Genomic DNA, 20,528 nt, shown 5'->3' with positions numbered 1-20,528 from the left:
TATACATCAACCCTCATCGAGACAGAATCCAAGGTTGAGGAAGTAGAAGGATTGTGGGTTAGGCTACATGGGGGGCAAAGAGAAAGGGATTTCGTGGTAGGGGTCTGCTACAGACCCCCACATCAAGAGGAAGAAATAGATGCAGGGCTCGTGAGGCAACTCTCGGAGACCATAAAAGCTAAAGAGGCGGTAGTCATGGGGGACCTAAGCTACCCGGACATCTGCTGGGAGACGCAGACAGCAAAGTCCCACCACTCACGCAGGTTTCTAACCTGTGTACAGGACCTCCACCTGACACAGGAGGTACACGGTCCCACTAGGGGGAATGCCATACTGGATCTGGTATTGGCAACAGGGGATGACATGATAGGGGACCTCCAGATCGGTAGCCATTTGGGAGACAGTGATCACCTAATAATAGAATTCAACATAAGACGTCGAGTGGGTAAGGTAACTAGTAGGGTGAAAGTGCTAGACTTTAGGAAAGCTGATCTCAATGCACTCAGGCGATTAGTCAAGGACGCACTGCAGAGTAGGAGTTTTGAAGGGATGGGAGCCCAAGAAGGGTGGCTGTGCCTTAAGGAAACAATCCTTCGGGCACAAAGCAAGACGATCCCCGAGCGAGGCAAAAGAGGGAAAGGGGCCAGGAGGCTTCCATGGCTGACCAGAGAAATCCAGGGCAGCCTAAGGGCCAAAAGGGGAGCACATAAAAAGTGGAAACAGGGAGAGATCACTAAAGATGAATATACCTCCTCTGCTCGTGCTTGTAGGGAGGCAGTTATACAGGCCAAAGCTACCATGGAGCTGAGGATGGCAACCCAAGTAAAAGACAACAAGAAATTGTTTTTTAGATATATAGGGAGTAAAAGGAAGGCCCAGGGAGGAATAGGACCGCTGCTAAATGGGCAGAAACAATTGGTGACAGACAGGGGGAACAAGGCTGAACTCCTCAACGAGTTCTTTGCCTCAGTGTTCCTAAGCGAGGGGCACGACAAGTCTCTCACTGGGGTTGTAGAGAGGCAGCAGCAAGGTGACAGACTTCCATGCGTAGATCCTGAGATGGTGCAGAGTCACTTGGAAGAACTGGATGCCTTTAAGTCGGCAGGCCCGGATGAGCTCCATCCGAGGGTGCTGAAGACACTGGCTGACATCATTGCAGAGCCACTGGTGGGAATATTCAAACGCTCGTGGCGCACGGGCCAAGTCCCGGAGGACTAGAAAAGGGCTAACGTGGTCCCCATTTTCAAAAAGGGGAGGAAGGAGGACCCGGGCAACTATAGGCCGGTCAGTCTCACCTCCATCCTTGGTAAAGTCTTTGAAAAAATTATCAAGGCTCACATTTGTGAGAGCCCGGCAGGGCAAATTATGCTGAGGGGAAACCAGCACGGGTTTGTGGAGGGCAGATCGTGCCTGACCAATCTAGTCTCCTTCTATGACCAGGTTACGAAACGCCTGGACACAGGAGGAGGGGTGGATGTCGTATACTTAGACTTCAGGAAGGCCTTCAATACGGTATCCCACCCCATACTGGTGAACAAGTTAAGAGGCTGTGACGTGGATGACTACACAGTCCAGTGGGTGGCGAATTGGCTGGAGGGTCGCACCCAGAGAGTCGTGGTGGATGGGTCGGTCTCAACCTGGAAGGGTGTGGGCAGTGGGGTCCCGCAGGGCTCGGTCCTTGGACCGATACTCTTTAATGTCTTCATCAGTGACTTGGACAAGGGAGTCAAATGTACTCTGTCCAAGTTTGCAGATGACACAAAGCTATGGGGAGAAGTGGACACACCGGAGGGCAGGGAACAGCTGCAGGCAGACCTGGATAGGTTGCACAAGTGGGCAGAAAACAACAGAATGCAGTTCAACAAGGAGAAATGCAAAGTGCTGCACCTAGGGAGGAAAAGTGTCCAGCACACCTACAGCCTAGGGAATGACCTGCTGGGTGGCACGGAAGTGGAAAGGGATCTTGGAGTCCTAGTGGACTCCAAGATGAACATGAGCCGGCAGTGTGACGAAGCCATCAAAAAAGCCAATGGCACTTTATCGTGCATCAGCAGATGCATGACGAATAGGTCCAAGGAGGTGATACTTCCCCTCTATCGGGCGCTGGTCAGACCGCAGTTGGAGTACTGCATGCAATTCTGGGCGCCACACTTCAAAAGGATGCGGATAACCTGGAGAGGGTCCAGAGAAGGGCAACTCGTATGGTCAAGGGCCTGCAGACCAAACCCTACGAGGAGAGACTAGAGAAACTGGACCTTTTCAGCCTCCGCAAGAGAAGGTTGAGAGGCGACCTTGTGGCTGCCTATAAGTTCATCACGGGGGCACAGAAGGGAATTGGTGAGTTTTTATTCACCAAGGCACCCCCGGGGGTTACAAGAAACAATGGCCACAAGCTAGCAGAGAGCAGATTTAGATTGGACATTAGGAAGAACTTCTTCACAGTTCGAGTGGCCAAGGTCTGGAACGGGCTCCCAAGGGAGGTGGTGCTCTCCCCTACCTTGGGGGTCTTCAAGAGGAGGTTAGATGAGCATCTAGCTAGGGTCATCTAGACCCAGCACTCTTTCCTGCTTATGCAGGGGGTCAGACTCGATGATCTATTGAGGTCCCTTCCGACCCTAACATCTATGAATCTATGAATCATCAGGTTTATATCCGCCCATTTACTAAGCTTACCCAAGTCAGCCTGGATCACTAGCCTGTCCTCAGGTGTGGACACTAGCTGCTCCTGGTAATGAAGCTCCTATTTCATAGCCCTGAAGATTGCTTTTAATTCATTCCAGTGAAGTTATGTTTGTTTTTGCTTCAGTACAGCCCTAGGATCCTAGCATATTAGTTTTAACTAGAGAAAAATGTGTATTGTTTCATATGTGATAATGTATCTCACCATCTGCCTCCCTCCCTTTTCGGAATTCTAGATCTGCCCACATTCAAATATCTCACTCTGAGCAACGTGAATCTTAATCATTGTTGCCAAAGGGCAACACTACATTCATGCTGCACCTAAGAGTGCTGCCATAAAGTATGCTCTGTCTACCTGCTCTCACTCCACGGGTTCCAACTCCTCCTCGAACTGAGGCAATCTGGACACTTTTGGGTGACCTTAATGTGCGCCCAGAGCTGCTCTTAGGCTTTCTGTCTTGGGAGTGTTTACTGGTGCCTGTTTGTAGCCCATGTACATTAGCTTTATTATTTTATTTCTGAGATTTAGTGCGTGTGGAGTGGGTAGAGGCTCTCGGCTCCCGCACGGCAGAGGCTGCAAAAATTATAAACCTTTCTGACCTTTACAAAGCGCTTTGAGAACTATACTTATCACTGTGATTGAAGTTAATGCCACAGTTTTACACTTCAGAAAGTATGTGGTTTCTGAAGACTGTTTAGACGTGATCATCTCACATACCTTTTGTGAAGCAAACGTGAGAATACCGCTGGGTGTTATATTCAGTTTTCAAACATTACACATTCACCACACCCTTGGGAGAAATTCAGGTAGCATGAAACTTAGGGTGTTCACCAGTTCAGGAGCAGCATGAAAAGGTTTCACAAGCTCCCACCCACTTAAAAAAAAGAGTGCCAGATAATTAGTTTGAATTGGCAAGGAATATTGGCTCAAAAATGTATTTTTTCAAAAAGCTCTGAATAGTGTTACATGCATCCTGACACAAAATGACATGCTGTGTCATGCATTTTTAACAAATATTTTATTGAGTTTTGTATGGGTGTCATAAATTTTTATTACCTCTTAGCACTTCACACTGAAGTACAAAGATTATGGCAGTTACTAAAAATGAACCTTTAAAAAGCTCCTTTAAAAGGACTACTTTTAATTAAGAATTCAATCCCTGATTGAAATAGGATGCCATGCAGCAAATGGCTGGCTGAGAGTTTGCTTTAATGCAGCAAAGCTGAGCCATTCACCATCCCTAAAAGTCTTTTACTGCAGGTATAGCACTTGCCTCACCATATACTATTGCTAATATTCAGGAAATAAAATTATTAGTAGTATTTAAAAATTTGGCTCCTTAAAAAATACTTGGCTTTGAGCAGAGCTAAAGAAGATGTTGGTTTTCTTAAATGAGCCAAACCCAGCATCTGGTCCTTCAGACCTGGCTACCCACCCAACAAGCGCTTCCCTGGAGGAAGAAAAGCTCAGAAGGTAGCACATTTTTCTCCTTTTCCATGAGGGATCTGACCAGAAATTCATTTTTGTTTCTTATCTGATAAAACTGCAAAGGCAGCACTAGGAGGGTGGCTTCTGTTCTGAAATTTGTTGCAGTACAGAAATCACAGGAGGAATAAATTGTCACTCTCCTTGCTCTCCCCTCTTTTGCACAGAGCATAAAATTACAACTCTATTTGGAAGTGCTACCTGTCTGAGACTCCCCTTCTTGTTAGCAAATGGAGGGTAGGGTGAAGAGAACAGCAAAGGGGCAGAGTTGGCAAAATTTGCTAGGAGGCTTCATAGGACCTCTCCCCTGTCATCGGAGGAACAGATTTTCATCAGGGCACTTATTTGTCAGAGAGCACCACCACCTACGGCACTCTGTCTAAGTCAAGGCTTTGTTACCATATGGCATTGCCCCATGGGGGGCCCATGTTTAGGGAGGACAGCTCAACATTTTGCCCAACCTATAGGAAAACCTAGCTCTGCCCCTGCAGGTGGTCTTTTCTCTACAGCCAGGCATGTGCATGGAGAATCATATGGTTGCTGGTTGTAGCCATGTTGGTCTAAGGATATAGGCAGACAAGGTTCTTTGGGTAAATGTGATATCCTTTATTAGACCAACTCCATCATGAACGACACATGCCCCTGGCAGCTGGGGGGTGGGGAGCGGGGCACGGCAGTGGCGGGAGTGTGGTGGCAGTGGTGGGAACACAGCGGTGGTAACTGGGGAGCTCCCACAGACGCCGCTGGCACTGTTGGCAGCACGGGGAGGGGGGTGGTGAGCAATGACCAGGAGTCAGTGATCACCTACAGACACTGCCGGCAGTGGTGGCCAGCAGCGATCGCTGATCACCCGCAGATGCTGCTGGCAGTGTTGGCAGGGGGGTGGCAAGCAGCGACCGTCTGCAGGCACCACTGACAATTTTGGTGGTGCCTTTTTGTAGGGGGTGAACCCGTGTGCACCCCCTACGCGTCACCAGTGAACTCAATAACTGGAAAAAATGTTCTTTGAAAGCTTTTGGGCACAAAGAAGGGTGATTTGTACCCAAACGCTTGCAAAGAACAATTTTCCAACTATTTAGTTGGTCTAATAAAAGATATCACATTTACCCAAAACCCTTGCCTGGAGAACTATAAGTTGTTCCATGAAAAGAAATAAAGTAATTTACTTCCTGCTGCTCAGAGCAGTGTTGCAGCAGCAGAGGAAGTCTCAGTCTTTGAGTCACCATATGTTCAGTGCTCTGCTCTTGGCATGGTGTAGCTCTACACTGACCCTCACAGCTCATTGTGAAGTCACACACCAACCACAAATGGGTGGTCATTTTTATTCATTTAGACAGTTCGCTGGTGAAGGAATTCTGGTCCATTCCCAGGATGCAAAGCTGATATGCTTGAGCCTTCCAAGAGCTGTCCAGATCACATCTGTGGTCAGTGGCGTGAGATCTGTATGTAATGAGCCAAATGCATGATTCTTACCCCTCGTGCAGTCAGAGCAGAGCCAGAAATGGTTAATAACACCTCACAGATACTGAAGTTGGGAATACCAGCTCAGCAGCGAGCGACCCCTTTCTGAGGTGGAGTTCACAGGTTTCACTATGGAACTGGGAGCTTCACCAGGGAAGGTGGGCTGCATTAGTACAGAGCAAACCAAATGGTTTGTATTATTATTAACTCTGTAAAGACTAGTGTGGTATAAAAAGGCAGTTCCTATGCCAAGGAGCTTGTAAATATATTACAAACAGAGGAGGAGCATTCTTTATGGCAATGACTGCTGAAATTTTAGAGATCACAAATATTTTGATCAAAATGACCCCATGAACAACAGCACACTGAGTGTCAGGCTGCCAGTCACAAATGTGTTGGTTCATCTCTTTTTCCTGTACGCATCCAACATGACATTTTAGGGATACAGTCCTGCAGGGCCTTTGTGTTCTAGCCTCAGCCAGGCAAAGCATTTGAGCATGTGCATGCCTAAAGGTGTGCATGTTCTTAAGAGCTTTGCCAGAGAATTCAGGACCCTTCAGGGTTGCACCCTCCTTCAGCATGCAACACAGCTGGAAATTTAGCCTCATTCTTAGCCATGTAGGAACAAGTTTTTTATTTAGGGGTTGGGGACTATCTGTTACACCTACAACTTTCCTCCCAAAATCTATTAAATTGCCACACATTAAAAACTGCATGTTAATATATGCTTACATTCAGCCTGATTCAGCAAAGCACTTAAGCACTCACTTAAGTTCTTACAAGGGGAACTTCCATTAGCACACTTTTAATAGTTCAAGGTTTTCACAGTCCTATCAGCACAGCCTCATGCCTGGGACAGCTACACATCTCTGGGGCCAGCACTGGCTTCTGCCATGCTGATTGCAGCGTCATGCTCAGCCAACACTGAAGCATTGTGCACAAGGGCAGCACTTGGGGCTGCTGTCATGGTCCTGCTACCCTCGGTGTTACTACTGGTATCAATCAGTACACAAGGGATTGACATGAGTAGCATCACATATGGTGGCCTTTGCCTTTGCTGTGGATTTTTGCAATCCTTTCATCTGGCAGGCTTCATGTTCTGCTTCTATATATGGACAGAAATGGAACTCTATAGACTGCCGTAAATTGTTCCAGAAAGAATTAATCAATTTTTCCATCTTTGTAACATTCCCTGGGTTTTCTTTAGCCCATCACAGACATATTTTACATATTATATGTCGAAACCTCTTTCTCAAAATCAAGTAGTTTCCAACCAAGTTATTTATCTCAGATTAAGTTAATCATTTTTATTATGAAGTTTTAGAACTGGAAGTACAGGTTTAGGCTAATAAATCCATATCTGGCTAGTGCCTAATATTATAAAAACCTCTTTGTATAAAACTTGCTTGAAATATAATTAATTAGACTAATGTAGTTTGGTTTTACTAAAGCAACATATTAATCAGGCAGCAACTTTTGACATGGGATGATATAAGAATTATCCAATGGCTTTATAGCTAATGTATATCTATTGATGCAACTCCATCATTAATGATAAGTAGTTAAACTTTTGGTACTAAATACAAAAAAAATGAACCACCGATTGTGTCTTCTTTCATAATCGTGAAACATTATCATGATTATTATTAGAATCTGCTGAGGTTGAAGTGTGGAGAGAGAGAGAGAGAGAGAGAGAGAGGGTATAATGTGGAAGTTAAAGGTATACAGTTCAAGTGTATAAAGAACATGATAGAGCTATATTCAGAATAATTGTTTTTTTGCTCCAAAAAAGTCACATAAACTAATTCATTATTTCTATATTTATTAATTGTTTTTATGATCAGTTTTTACAAATAATTAGTTTTACTAGTATTTCTACTAATACTGGCAAAGCCACATCAGTGCCAGATTGTACCAGGCATCATACAAATGCCCAGTAAGAAACAGTCATTGCCTTAAGAAGCTTCTATTCCAATAAGACAAGAAATCCAACAGAGAAAAGGATAGAACACGCAAGAAACAAATAGGAAAAGTCCTAGAGAGAAACAATGACTTGTCCAAGGTTACACAGTAAGTGTGTTGCAGGGCAGGGATCAATTCCAAATAGCCTAAAGTCCAGTGACTTAAACATAACACTTCTTTCTTTCATTCTTTGTTTTATCCACCTAGAGCTCTTGTTTATACTGTTGCACTTATTAGTGTATAAATTGTAGTGATTATTGTACAGCTCCAGCTGGAAGTACTATCACTTCTGTGAATGAATGACTGTGGGGAAGCATCCCTAGCAGTAGAAAGTCCATCAGGGAGAAGATACAGCAGCAGAATGTGACTACAATCTCCTCCCCTCCCTGCCCCCTCCCTTCCCCCCGAAAAAGGGTTTATAAGAAGTCAGGATAACTTCTGAATGGAGAACACCAGGCATGGGTATGATGCCAGGGGTATCGGCAGGAGGTAATGTTTGTAACTTTTGCAGGTGTGGTTCAGATGAAGCCTTCAGTGGATTTTAAAGCTGGGCTCCCTGAAGTAACTCCCAAAAGAAAAACAGGTGTGCCAGTATTTGCTGCAATCCACTGGGAGGCATCCCCACCTCAATGGCAGAGCAGGCCCTACAAGTATAGAAAACTCCAATTTGACTTTGCAAAGATCGGCTCAATTTTGTGAGAAAGTGTTTAAAACTCATTAATCTATGAGGGGTGGAATGGGGCCTTAAGCTACCTATATGGACCAGCCAGGAATTAACTTTGAAGCTTATATACCACCCACACTATCCAGAAAACAGGCCCTTGAGACTTTCCTTGGAATTAATTGATGAAAACACAACAGAAAATGAGGCTCTAAATTCCAGTGGAAATAATTTTTTGTGAGATATCCAGCAGCTCTTGACTTTGGAGGGATGGAAATACCACAGAAATGGCCATTTTGTCCATAAGCAGAATGTATAAGCACATAGGATAAGTACAAAAATAAGGTAACCACAATTTCTAGAACTTCAAAGGATTGGCTTTATACATTGGTAAGGCCAGTTACTATCTAAACATACTGCCAGTCACTACTGATAATCCTCTCACCTGTTTCAGTGAAAACATATAGGGTTAAATCTTCACCTGGTGTAAGCTGGCATACCTCCACTGATCCAAATAATACTGGATCTAGTTCTGTTCCCTAGTGTAGTTCATTAATAGCCTCCTTCCTTGCAAAAAAAAATTGCCCATTTGTTCCTACTCTTCATTTCCTGAAATTCAGAACAGCACTTCATTTTTCATGCCAGAACTATTTAATTTCCTCAATATCGTCTTTTATGGGATTCTTTCAAAGACTTTTAGAAATCGCAAATAATTTTTTTGAACCAATTCTCTTTGACTCTATTGTTTGACTCCCTCCATGACTTCTAATAGATTAAAAAGTCAGAGAGCCTATGATTTGTCCCAATCATATCATACTAATCTATGTTTTATAATTATGTTATTTCAACTAATTTACCTGGTTGTAAAGCTCACTGTTCTGTAAATCCCTGGATCATCCATAGCATCTGTATTAAAGAAACTTACAACATAGGCTACTCTTTAGCCCTCTGCTGTGGGAGCTGATTTTAATGCTAAATTATATATTTTTGTAAGCAGCTTAGCTACTCCGTTCTCATTCACCTTCAGGAATGTTGGATGAATACCATTCAGTTCTGCTTTTAGACAATAAAACCTGTTCTGGTAGGCTCTGTCTTCACTAGCGTTTTAGCTGTGTCAGCCAGAATCATATATTAGGGAAAGGGGAGGGAAGAATGTGGACTCTAGCTACGGTCTGCCACTTTCTGGAAGAACTTTTTCAAGCAAGCATGGCTGAATCTTTAGCACATGTAATTTAAGAGAACTCATTCCTTCTCCTCTAGACTTATCAGACCCTTATTACAAACTTAATTTTAAGCTGCTGAAATGCCAGAGCCTTGAGTCCCCCTCCTCTTCATTGAAGCATCCCTTTCATTTTAAAGTTCTTTTCCTCCAAGCAGGAGTTTTAATCCTGATTTTAAAATGCTTGATAATTTGGTAATCTAGTAAATAGCAAACAAAACTCTTGGGTATGCCCCCTTGATACTTCCATTGCTTTGAAAGACAAAGGCAAATTGACTGCCAGATGAGAGTTCTCCAGTACATAAATCCTTGTCTGCAAAGCCACAGAAACTTGCACAATGCCTTTATCTTTCCTCTCTTTGACTGTGGTGATATAATGGGGACACTGTGTTCAAACAGCTATTTGCTGGAAAAACTGCAAACACTCCAAAAATTAAACCTAGCACAATTGCATTCAAGCTAATGAAAGCTGGGAATGTTACAGAGGTGACACTCTCCATCTTCAAGATGAGGGTGTATTATAGAACCTGTCATTCTTCTGTACTCTTTGCTGCCAATCTACTGTATGGAGTAGCACTAACAATACCCACTGCCTTCCCAACCACAGGGTTTGTGTCATGAAAGGGCAGCAGGCTGACAAATGGGGTAGGGAGGAGGGAGGGAGTGAAAACACATGATGCCACTTGAACAGGGCTAACATCTTGAGTCTCTCTGTCTTGGGGAGTTGATAACCACTTTAATGCATGTCCTTAGGCAGGACAGTTGACACTTTGACACCAGTAGCCTTAGCTAAAAGATAAACTGACATTGGCGCCTTTGTCTATATTGTCAAACTATATTACAACACTGCTACACAAATATTTTAACCACCTCTCCTATCTCTAACAGAAATGGGCCAGACACACTATTTGTCTCTTTCCAAAATTCCTTCTTTAAGACTGTCATAATTCTTAAGATACTGTTTCACCAGTATTTATCTGAAAAAGCGGTGTAAGCAAAACTACTCACAATAGGTATGATAGAGAGCTATATTATTTACTGATTTCTTGGGGATTCAGTATCCAGAAAGAACCCTCTTCCTTGCTTAACATTTGCCTTTACAGTTTAAAGGTGTTTCATGTCAAGTGTCAGAGCTCAAAAGGATATCGACTACAACACATTGTTCAACACGTCATTAATTTCCCAGAGAAACTCCATCCGCAAAGTGCACCCACTGAGAGCAAACAATGGCAGCGCTTCACTGATGTTTAGTGGTGTTGTATTAGAAAACTGTAAGTCTAGATCATGTAAAATTGAGTAGTGTCACTTTTGTTTAGATAAAGACAGATTACAATGAGATCCAGTATAAAACTATACAATACACTACCACATGACTCAATCCATTTTCAGAAGTGTAACTGAAGATTGCAAAACTCAAAAAGAGACGATTTGTTTGTCTCAAGCTTCAGCGTGGATGCTACTATTCCCATTGGCTTTAAAGGCAGAAGGAATTTGATCCTAATTAATTATCTGGGTAAAAATTTTGAAAGCAACCAAAGTGGCTTAAAAACCTAAGTTACATTTTCAGAAGTAAGTTAGGTAACTAGTAACCTAAGTTATATTGAAAGTTAATATTGAAAAATAGGAAAATTGTACTTAAAGTAGTTTCTTAGTTAAAAAATAATCTACCATATACCATACTTCATGTACAAAAAATGTGCCAGATACAGAGATGGAAAGGATAGTAGTTCTTGAACTATTTCTGGAAGGCCATCTATTATATGAGAACCCCTGGGCTAGAACACTCGCTGCAAGGCTGTGTCATCTGCTCTCCTGGGTCTCCCCAGAGGTCTGAAAATTTGGTGGCTGTGGAGTGGTGGAAACATTAATTGCAGCTCCCCTGCTGCAAAATTTCCAGACCTCTGGGGAGCCCTGTGGACTGGATATCATGGCCCTACACACAAGATCATGCTGGTGAAGGGTGGGGCCAGTAGGATAGGTGGGACCAGTATGCTGGATCTAGCCCAGGGAATGGACCCACACCACTCATTTGGGCTGCAGAGCCAGAAGGCTGAACAACACAACTAGGGACGGACATTACACATAAACCAATTTAAGTGATCAGAAACTGGTTTAAACCTGTAGCAGAACAGACATTCAGTGCACAAAAAACAGTTTCAAAATGGCCAAAACCAGTTTGAGATAAACCTGGTTGAATGTAGTATCAGACTTAACTGATTTGGCTCAAACCGGTTTATGCAACATCCGTCCCAGACCCCTTGCTGGTTTAAGATTAACCAGACTCCCCCAGCATCCTGGCATGCTCTCTGGACTGGGCAGGACTCTCTGCTCCAGCCACAGGGCTGACCCCTCCCCTCTGCTCTCTAGCTGGAGCAGGGACTGGCCCTAGCGGAGACACCAGTCGGCATAGCCCCGTTAAGGCAAAGCGGGCAGGGAGGGGGTTAATTCTTCCCTCCTTCCCCTCTTCCTCCACCGCAGCCAGTGTCAGACTGTCTGCTGGGGAGCAGAGGGGAGGGGGCTGCAGTGGTGGCCTCTGGAGCTGGCAGATCCCAGCTGCAGGGAAGGGATGGAGGGAGGCATCCTTCACCCTGTCCCCTTCACCTTATCGAGGCCATGCTGGGTAGGTTGTTCCACAGGGTGGGGAGTGGGGCTCTGTTCCATGCTGGGAAGGACTCTTCCCCCACCTCCTCCTCCCCCCAGAGGGGCAGCAGGACCACAGAGCTCAGCTGGGCAGGGTGTGGGTGTGTGGGGTGTGAGGGAGGGTGGGGATGTAGGGACCCCCACACACTCCCCCCATGGCATGCAACCCCCACCACCTGGCAGGAACAGCGGTGGGGAGGTCAGGGCACTCATGGCCAGCAGAGGCACGGCTCCAGCCAGAGCTGTGCAGTGGGAGGGAGTGGAGCCTGCCTTATCCCTGCGGTTCTGCTCCCTGGGCCTGCAGCTCCAGCACTCACAGAGGAGGAAGCCCCGCACAGGAGCCTGCTGCCTCCCCCGCTCCCTGTTGTGCAGGTCCTGCACTCTGCTGGGAGTGGAGGGAGCCCCACTCCCTGCTTCCCCACAAAGTCCAGAATGGGGCTTCCCCACTGCAAGTGTGGAGCTGCAGGCATGAGATGCAGCTCCTGCCCCACATCCTTAGCTCAGCTTCCCTGTGGAAGGGAGGGCTGCTCTAGTGCCCCCAGACTTCTGGCTTGAGCCACTGTAGGCACGTGTCAAACATCTATCCACTTGCAAAGTGGTTCACTCTCTGCAGATTAAACTAACCTGCAAATACTGAATTAATTCAGGCTCAGGCTTTTTGAATGTCTGTCCCTAACCCACAGGTCTAGCCAGGTGCCCCTGCAAAACCTGAGAGGTCTTCCATAGACATTTGGAAGAATCTCAGGTGTACATTGCTATGCTCCTCAAAACACACTCAAAAGCAAGGTAGGAGGATCTTGGTCTTCTTGGCAGTGAGGTGAAACAAACCCGCTTTCCAGAGTTTGATAATGTTGTTTGGAATTTTAGATTCTGGGTGTCCCAGAAGCCCCAAAAGAAAATCAGGGTCTCAAAATCAAAAAAGCATTGCCTTACAGGTTTTGTTTGCTTTGATTGAAATCAAGATAGATGAAACTGGGGGGAGTTCATAAAGCTGTAAATAGATGATCCTCGTAAAACAGATTAGCAACCTACAGCCTGCAGGCTGGATACAGTTTGGGGAACTAGGACTCCAGTCTAGTGGCCAGGTGGCAGGGAGCCTTGCCATACTGCTCCAGAGTTGGGCAGCAGAAAGAAACTATGGTGAAGACAAGCAGTGACAGCCACAGCAGCTAGGTCCTGCCTTGGTCACGAGCCAGGCCATTGCAGCCTGCTTCTGGAAAAGGTTGCCAACCACTGCCTTAAGACCATCAGCCTTTTCTGACAAGCCTTCTCAGATTAATATTGGTTACTGCAACCTAATTCAGTCTGCCACCTAGCCGAAATGAAAGCTTATGACTGTATTTGCCATTTATTTCCCTAGGTACCATAGATATGTAAAAATGTGCTGAGATTATTCCTGCATGAAGTATTGTTCCTCATATAAAGATAATTGTCAAAAAAAAGCAAGATTCTCTTCTTGGCTAGAATTCCACTTGGCACAGGGAAGGATGTCAGGCCCACTTAGGGTTAGGGTTCCTGTACTGTCAGGGCCAACACTGGCTTGATGAATCTGAAAGCTGTGACATAAGGCCCTTAATATGGCTGCGCAGATAATTGATTTTCAATTCCCACCTGAGTGTCCTGTCAGGTTAGAGAGCTATTCTTGCTCTCCATCTTTGGCCCAATGACTATTTAATTTTTTTTATATATATAAAGGGCTGCTTGTACACAACACAGGGGTTTAATTCAGATTAGTTCTCTCTAAATTGAAAAGGTGGGTTTTCAAAAACACCACTTCAATTTAGGTAGAATAAAACCAAACTAAACCCCTGTGTTGTGTACACAAGGGTGGGGGCCTGATCCTTACCTGGCTCTTTGGTGGGGGTGGGGAGGGAACCACAAGCTGCCAGTGTGCTGAGCAGTCCCCAAGCTGCATGAGGGTCCCCCAGGTAGCACCCACCCACTGGCACCCAATCCAGGTGGTCCCAGGGGGTGCTGCAGCCATGGAGGAAAGCATTGGGCCCTCACACAGCTCAGGCAGGCTCTAGGGAGAAAAAAAGAAAAGAAAAGATCAGGCTCACTGCTTTTTTTTTTTCTTTAGTGGAGCCTGTCTGCACAGGCTGCTGCTGGGTCTCAGAGCCTCTGAGCTGCATGGGGCCCACCAAGCCCTGAGCACGTTGGTTTCCAGTGCCCCGTATACTGTTGCACTTTGTTAGGTAGCAAACTAAAACACCTCAGAGGTGTTTTATCTTGTTATGTACCAAAGTCATTTAAAGTGGAATACACTGCCGAGCATGCAAACAGCAAAGCAATTAAAGTGGAATATGCCGCCAAACATGCAAACAGCAATGCCATTAAAGCAGTGCGAAAGGGCATTTAAGCTGCTTTAAAGGCCAATTTTGTGGTGTGTACAAAGGCCCAAGGTCTATAAAGGAACGAAAGGAACTCAACCTCCAAATGCCTTATAGCTTAGTCCAGTGGTTCCCAAACTGTGGTACTCAGACAACCTGAAAATAGTATGCAGAAGGCTGGGGGAAGGGATCACGCATACCCAGAGCCCAGCAGCAGCCTGTTGCACATGCCATGAACACAGCACCCAGTAGGTAAGTGTGTTGGGGGCAGGGGGTGCAGCTCAAGGCCTCCACGGTGAGGGAGGTAGGGGGGCAGAGGCAGGGGCTGGGGTAAATGCCTCCAGAACTGCACGGGACATGGGGACCTCCGGGGGCAATGGTGTGTGGGGATGCTCCTGCCACTGTACTGACCCTGGGGCAGGCATGTGGGCACATGCTGCCCATGCCTGCCCCAGAGTGAGCACAGGCCCTCCCCCCCACTGCTGCTGCCTGCATACCACACAATGGCTGAGTGGCTTTGCCTGCCCTGGAGCAGCAGGCACACAGTGTCCTGCCCAGGGAGTCCCTGCTGTGGCCCAGGGGGCTCTGCTCTGCTCACACTGCACCCGGCACACACAGGCCAAAGAGGAAGCCCCCCCCAACTGAGCCTTGTGTCCTGCCCCAGCCAGGCGACATTCCCTGTGAGCAGGGTGGCTGCACCCCACCGCTGCAGAGCTGCACAGCCCAGGCTGGGCCCCACCTCTGGTGCCACTGAGCATTCCCACTGTGGCCTGAGTCTGCAGAGCCCCATGGCAGCCTTCTCCTCTCCTCTAGCTGCCACCCTCCCAAGAGCCTGGCCAGGCCAGCCTGCCTGCAGCACCTCCTCCGCGTCTGCTGTGCCTCTCTCCCTCTCTGTATTCCCTCCCTCTCTTCCTATCTCTCTCCCCTCTCTCTCTCTCTTCACCCCCTCATCACAACATGCTGAACAAAAAGAATACACAAAAACAAATGTAGTATATGAAGTTTTATTTATTGTCACCAGGTTTAGAATTTTTACCATTAATTTAGAATTAAACCTGGTATTTACTGCTAAAAAAGAAGCAGCAACATTTATGATTATTAACTATATTAATATGCAGTGTGTCCTGCCATGTACCCTCTGCCCCGGTTTTGTTTTTCTGGTGTGCCCGCACTCCAGCACCTTACAGGGCACACATTGTGGTTTTTTCAGTACTCCGGCCAAAAATGTTGTCTACTTCTAGTTTACACTGTCTTTTTTCCAATTTACAATCATTTTATATAGCTATTGTAACTGATAAAACTGATGTTTTATGATTACTAAATGTTTTAATGTTGTTTTAATACATAGTCTGTTACCTATGTGTATGAAAAATTTGCTGCTGGTACTTAAGGCTGTATCATTTCAAACTGGTGGTACTTTGTCAGAGTTTGGGAACCACTGACCTAATAGCTAGTGTGACACCAGGCTTCAGGTTTTTGGTCCACTGAATATTTATACAAAGCAGAAAGGTGTCAACAGGAGAGGAGGAGAGCCCCACTCTGCCTCACAATACTAATCTAACCTGGTAATTACATCTGTCTTACATGGAGGAAGCAATAGCACCTAGGTCGCCCACCCCCTGAGCAAGTACCATTAAGGTAATGGATGAAAGAAAATCATCACACCTCTCCTTCCAGTTTTGTGAATCTAGGTTAAGGACAAAAGAACCTAAGAGACTCCCTGCTATATCAGATCATAGGTTTATCTAGCTCAGTATCCTTTATCTTGCAGTAGTAAGCAGTGGATGCTGTGACTGATCTGTTCCTGTCCCTCTTTCCTTTTATCTCCAACATTTTTTTCCACTGGAATATATGTGGGAATTTATGGCGAAATCCTAAATCATTTCAGGATGAATGAAACTTCATTTTTTGACAAACTTACTGTTTTCTGGAAAAAAATATTTTATTTACTGGTTAATCTCTCCTCCATTGGAGTAAATTTTATATATTGGAATGAAGAATAGTTGCTGTGGAACAAAATTTGGTAGAATCTTCTTCCCACAGTCAACATGACATTTCCGTCCATTGGCATGTCCTCTACGCCGGGGCCGGGAGCTGACAGAAATGCAGATCTGGAGCTAGTAGGCTTGTACTCATCAGAATTCCCATATGCTAGGAAGGTTTTCTCTTGATTATCTGCATCCAAATGCACCTCATCTTGGGAGATTAACCAGGGCATAAATTCCATAGAGAATCTAGCTATATATTTTTCTACTTCTACCCTTTTTTAAAAGGGGAAAGGGGAAGCGAAGGGAAGGGAATGGTAGACATTCTTACCATTTTCATTTATCTCGTAATCAAATAAACAGAAACTTTGCCTAGCCTAAAATACCATTATTTTTAATAAGATAAAGACAATAAACATTCCTCAGATGAAGCACTATCAGCTCTGTTTTAGCTTCTTTTTTTTTTAGAATGCTCAAAATAAGATTAAAATTTATTATTTGTACTATGGAGGACAGACACCAATGTTAGCGTCCCCTCACAAACAAACACCATGAGCTTCAAGGTGACGATCATCCAACATCAACTTCACTAGGCTGGCCACGTCATCTGGATGTCCAACTCCAGACTACTCCCAAATCCAGTGTTATTCTCCCAGATCAATCAAGGCATATGCTCAAGAGGAGGGCAGGGAAAGTGCTTCAAGGTTGTCCTCAAGGCCAGCTTGAAAAAATGCAACATCAACATCAACTCATGGGAGATTATTGCCCAGGACTGCCCCAAATGGAAGAAGAGTCTGCTGCAAGGATCTCGGTGCTTTGAAACCTCATGACAACAACAGGAGACAGAAAAGCACCAGTGGCAGAAACAAAGTGTTGTGAACTGAACCAAGAATCCAGAGCCACTCACTGTACACAGAAACATGTGCCTGAGTTGCAGTAGAACCTGTCAATCCCAGATTGGCCTTGTCAGCCATCTTTGGACCCACAGATAAGGCAATCATGGAAGACAATCATCCTCAACTGTGAGGGATTACCAATGATAATGAGTACCAAGGGTGTTTGTCATTCATCAGGAAACCATTGAACCAGGTGCTATACAAACACAAAACAAAAAGATGGCCCTTTTACCAAAGTATTTAGAACATTCATTACTAAATGCAAAATTAGTTAATTATTGCAGGATTTATCCACTGTATTGTAAACATAAACATGGGCCTATTTCAGCAAATAAGTTTGCTTCGGTAAACACGATTCTCAGGCAATGCAAATGCAGTTTTGCATTTTGAAACATGGAAGTGTGTGTGTTTTTCTGTCCTTTTACAGTTACAGAAGGCAAAATTCAGTGGGAGTGAAACTGCATGAAATGAAACTGACATTTCATGAGAAGTTCTCCAAAACCGAATATTAACTTTTTCAATGCTGTACCGCATGAACTTACAACAGGGTGATTAGAATAGGTAAATGAAAGGAAATAAACTTTGCTCAATGGTCTGACAGCACCTATGTGATGTAACAGCATGACCAACCGCATAAACAAAAGGAAACCACTGTTGAACAGATTTTGGTAATATCCTCTTCCCACAGTCAATAGGACACCTCCCTGCACTGGCATGAGACCTCCATCCATAGTGCAAGGTTACCAATTACCACAAATCTATAGCCAAATGATACAGAAATAGAGAGGAAAGGGGCTATGATCCATTTAATCCTGCTACCTAGAACAAGAGGTTCCTATTTATCTTCAGGTTTTCACACATCTGCAAGTACCTTTTTAGCTTACCAGTTTTCCTGTGTGGAATATGCATGTATAATAGGTTGAATTTGTCTCAAGGTGTATAACAATGAAGTGATGAACATATCCCTGAGTCGGGTATGCTTGACTCTGTAGGCCCTCCTTTACTGAAACAGACATTAGCATACAACGACTCACAAAGCTATGTAGAAATGGATGGCACATACCAATGCTTTATGTTCTTCCAGGTTCTTAAAATGTTAATCTGACAGATATTTCATAATGTTTTAGAGGCTTCAGATTTTCTTTTATTTGTGTGATAATGAAAAAGCATTACAGACCTTGTGCATGCAGTTAACTGGTTGAGCAACATAGCTAAACAGATCTTTATAAAGAAGAGGGTGTTGTCTGCAATGTGCAATACTGTTTTTAGTATTCACGGTGTGGTATCCTGTAAGCTTATCATTCACCTTGCTAGTTTGAGTAGGGCATGGTGCCACTGCCAGAACAACAAGAAAACATAGTGTAATAGATGCAACCATGATTTGAGTCCAAAGGAATCTAAAGCCAGATTCTCAGTATGTGCCCATTGACTTTGTGCTCTGCTTTTAATAGGAATTGGAGATCTGGCTCACTCTAAGAATTTATTTAATAAAAAATTAGACCTAAACATGTACTTTTTCCTAAATGCTTCTTCTTAGCGTGCCTTAACATCACTTTCTTTATTACATTTCAGAATGAAGGAAATAAAATATTTTTCCTACTTACCTATCAATCTTCTTCTGCAAGATTCCCCAAACCATTGCATATCTATTAAATCACCTCAACCATCTGTGAGAAGGAAAATAGTATAAATACAAACGTGTTGATCTCTATCCTATAACTTTCCTTATGATAGCTGTTTCAGAAGGCACTATGATGATCCCACTCACCTTCTAGGGCTCTCTCAGGATCACTCATAAAATCAGTAAAAGAGATTCAGCCTTTTGCCTAAGCATGCAGCCAGCACTTTGTCTGAATTACTATCTCTAGTTCTTTCCTCGTCTTGAAAAATAGGCAGCAGTTATACAAACAAGAAGAAAATTCTTGCGCCTTATACCTGTGCAATTGCTTAAGCAAGGGAATTATGCTTATTCAAGTTTGCAGATAAGGGCTGCTGATGCAATTTGTGAACAAAAGGAACTATTAAGATAAATTAAATTCTTGCTCTCTTTCCTGCCAGCTGAGAAGCATCCTGTTCCTCCTGCACCTCCTGGGTCTCCCTGCCTGCATCTAGATTTTTCCTTTGGCAGATACACAGGCAAACCAGCAGGCAAGGGTTGGAGTTCAACATTTCCTCCTTTTCTGATCTCATTAGCATGAGACTCAGACGGAGCTGCTCCATTCAATGTGGCTGGTCTCAGCTTGATTTGGGGTTTCTAAGGGTGGAAAGAGATGCCACCTCTCTCCTGCCATAAACATTTTTATAGAGGTACAAAGGCCAAGTGAACAGACATCTATACCCCTTGTCACAACATAAACACCAAAAATTTGTAGCTGTGACAAAGGTGGCAAGATTGTATGCTGCTTTATTGCAGCAGATGCCTGTTTGCTTTATGGTGTCAGAGCATGTGCAGCCCAAAGCTGCCCGCACTCTCCAGCTACCCCAGGCAGGCACTTCCAGGATTTTAAGAGCCTGATCCTGTCTATGCAAGGACTTCCTATTCATGATCAGGCCTCTCAAGCCCCTGCTGTCCCTGCTAACTGAGGCACATTTCTGTAAGTGGGAAACATGTTGACCATTGTCCCAAAATACCTGGCCTCTGGCCAACATGGGACAATAGACAATGTGTGTTTCACACAATAAGGTGGATCAACTGTGGTTGGGTGTATCCTGCCACAGATGATTCACTTCATTTGGCAATATCTGTTTATACCCTAAGTCCTGTTCATGGACACTGCAACCAACCAATAGCAACACGGGATGTTAGCATCTGATACTGTTCTATTCTAATGAGAAACTATGGCTAGCGGTGACTATGCAAAATTCCCTTAGCTGCCAAAGTACTCTTATCTTATAGCCTTCATTTGCTGGTAAAAGTACACACCCTGTACTTTTGTGAACTTGTGTATTCATGGGTATTATTTCTTCTTCCTATCAAATAACAGAGAGATTGGCAGAGCATGATCCAAACTTCAAAACCTCTCTAAGTTATTTTTCTCTCTTCCAGATAACTTCAGGATAAGTAAATGTGGAGTGAAGGCTGCATGAAAGATAATATGTGGACTTTTCCAAAAATCCCACTAGTTACAAGGTTTTTACTCTTGTACAATCTTGGTTAGCTGCAAGGGGTTATGCTAGCTTTACATGGCGGACCCAAAATTAGAAGCTGG

General features: G+C 44.5%; 1 long non-coding RNA gene across 4 annotated transcripts in view; it reads right to left on the bottom strand.

Moving 5' to 3' along the window:
• Positions 1–20,528, bottom strand: part of LOC132247784 (uncharacterized) — a 186,690-nt gene that overhangs the window by 67,343 nt on the left and 98,819 nt on the right. For 3 of the 4 annotated variants that reach the window (XR_009459219.1, XR_009459217.1, XR_009459218.1), the window contains exon 3: positions 18,924–18,986. This is a non-coding gene — a long non-coding RNA (uncharacterized LOC132247784). Of the gene's footprint in view, positions 1–18,923; positions 18,987–19,087; positions 19,380–20,528 lie in introns of those variants that run through there. The other variant, XR_009459220.1, reaches the window with a different exon arrangement.

This window comes from Alligator mississippiensis, chromosome 1 (genome assembly GCF_030867095.1).
Source record: "Alligator mississippiensis isolate rAllMis1 chromosome 1, rAllMis1, whole genome shotgun sequence".
Classification (NCBI taxonomy): domain Eukaryota; kingdom Metazoa; phylum Chordata; order Crocodylia; family Alligatoridae; genus Alligator; species Alligator mississippiensis.
This window is presented reverse-complemented; position numbering and strand designations above follow the sequence as displayed.